Consider the following 2,466-nt stretch of genomic DNA (forward strand, 5'->3'; position numbering starts at 1 on the left):
CGGTCTCTGCGCTTGTGGCGCCCCTGACCTGGTCAGGCACCACTGAGTACTGCACCCATGCTGGGGACAGTACAATACAGGTAATCCAGAAGGCTGACCGAGGTGTGACTACACAGGCGCATAGTGATCAGGTCTCACACATGTACCTTTGAGAGGACCCCTGGGGATCCCAGGAGGGGGCAAAGCCTTCACCTCCACTTGAGGAGTGGAGGGGGCGAAGCCTCCATCTCCACTCAAGGGGTGTGGTAGAGAGCCTGGTTGCTAGGTGACGTAGGCAGGCACAAAGGGAAAAGAGGAGGAGGAGAAGAACAGTCTGAAGCAGAGCATGGAAGTGGAGCTCAGACAGGAGCAGCAGTGCAGGTCCCACGAGTGAGCCAGTTTAGTGCAGCAGTCCAGGAAGAGCAGAAGCAGACCCTGGAGCTGTTGCAGTCTAACAGCGTCCGCGCAGTGACTACCGACGGGGGAGAACGGTCACCTGGTAGTGCTGCCCGAACACCACACACAGCTGGAGAGAGAGCAGTGTAGTGGAAAGTAAGGAGACTGTCAGGGAGTACCAGGCCCAAACGGGCGGCAGATCCCGGTGCGGGGATAGATCCACCTTTCCTTGCTAAACCTGCCGGTGTGGGGCCCTTAAAGCCCACGCCACAACACCACAAAAGCCGCAGCCACGTAGCCACAGTTAGGGCCCATAGTTCACAGGAGGCAAGCAGCTGGAGTGATCTGGTCCAGGCGACAAGCAAACGGCAAACAAACGAGGGGAGCAGCTACTTCCCTGGGTGACCCCCATAGGGACTAAAAGTCGGGGTTACCACAAACCACAGAAGGGCTAAGGAAGGCGAGTCGGTAGCCACCCTCATCAGTCAGCCTGAAGGATACCTGGTTCCAGCCTGGTTCATCCCAGCTACGCCCGGGTTACTCACCCTGCCATCAACAGTGAGTAAAACCCCTGAAAGACATTCTGCTTGTGTGGAGTTATTCTGCGCCTTGTGGTTCTACACACCTACACAGGGCCCTGGGGCTTGCCTCACTCTCAGGAGGCTATTACAACTGACTGCACCCACCATCAGCCCCAGGCATCCCTTAACCTGCAGTGGCGGTCCCCACTGACCGCAATTCTGAGAGTGGCGTCACGACAATCCTAGAAGAAGGTTTCCTACCTGTGACAAAGATCCAGCTGCGTGGAGTCCCTGAAGGTAATGCACCGACACAACACTGGAGGGGCTTCACATCTGGCGTCACGAACAGGATAAGGACTAGACCTGTTCAGACAGGTGACCATGTGCCTGGGCGGTCCGCTTGGAAAATTGGAAGCGCCGCCATATTGCCACCATGAAAAGCGCGCTGAAAAACAACAGCAGCCCGCGCTGGGAGAAGTTACCGCCCACGAAGAGGTGTGGCTACCCAGAGATCCCCTGCAGAGTCCTGACCTCGCAAGTGAAGAGAGCGGAGGCGTTCAGAGACGTCGGGACAGAAAGGGAGCCAGAAGCCTGCTGCTGGAAGAGGCAGAGCAGAAACTGAAGAGCCTGCTACTGGAGGCAGCGACGAGTCCACTGCTGGGAAATCGTGCAGAAGAAGGCGCAGAGGAAATGGCGTCTGAACGCAGAAACCCAGAACCAGGCTCCGCTGCCTGGTGGTATCGGGAGCTTGCCCAGTTCTGCGACCGACTGGAGACCCGGGTCGTAGAGCAGATCAGAGAAGAACGCACGGAGCTTCTGGAGATGGCTGCAGCGGTTCAGGCCTATGAGAGGGGAACCGCACGACGAGTGCCAGACCGGGCGACGACGACTCAGACCCCGATGGTGCCACCGATGGGTGAGTCCAGTGTTGCCCTTGCCAGCGCGAGTGCCCCGACCCCTGCTGCCACGCCCGCGGTCCCTGAAGAGGCGCCCGGCGCGGCGACGCTGAACCAGGCCGCAACCACGCCAGGTGCGGCCCGCCAACCCCAGGCCGCCGCAGCGATGCCCTGCCCGGCCCGCAAAGATCCGGCTGCCACCGCGACCCTCATCCACGCCGCGGGTGTGACGCTGACCCAGGCCGCCGCCCTGCTAGGCCCGGCCCGCCAAGACCCCACCGCAGCAGCGACGCTCGTCCGCGCCGCAAGGGAGGTGCTGAACCAGGCCGCAGCCACGTCAGGTGCGGCCCGCCAAGCCCAGATCGTTGCAGCGACGCCCAGCCCAGCCTGCACAGATTCCATTGCGACAGCGACGCTGATCCAGGCCGCCGCCATGCAGGGCGCGGCCCGCCAAGACCAGGCCGCCGCCATGTCAGGCGCGGCCCGCCAAGACAAGACTGTACCACTGTTTACCCCGGCCTGCAAGGCCAGAGCAGACACCGCTCCCCAGTCTAAGGAAGTCCCTGCTAGGAAGTCCCTGATAGGAGAGGACCCCGCATACTGGAAGCTGAAGGCTGACCTAGAGGCCCAGTTCCCACAGGAGATGGTGGATCGGTATCTGCTCCCTCCGCACA

The sequence above is a fragment of the Anomaloglossus baeobatrachus genome, chromosome 5 (genome assembly GCF_048569485.1).
Source record: "Anomaloglossus baeobatrachus isolate aAnoBae1 chromosome 5, aAnoBae1.hap1, whole genome shotgun sequence".
NCBI classification, from domain to species: Eukaryota; Metazoa; Chordata; class Amphibia; order Anura; family Aromobatidae; genus Anomaloglossus; species Anomaloglossus baeobatrachus.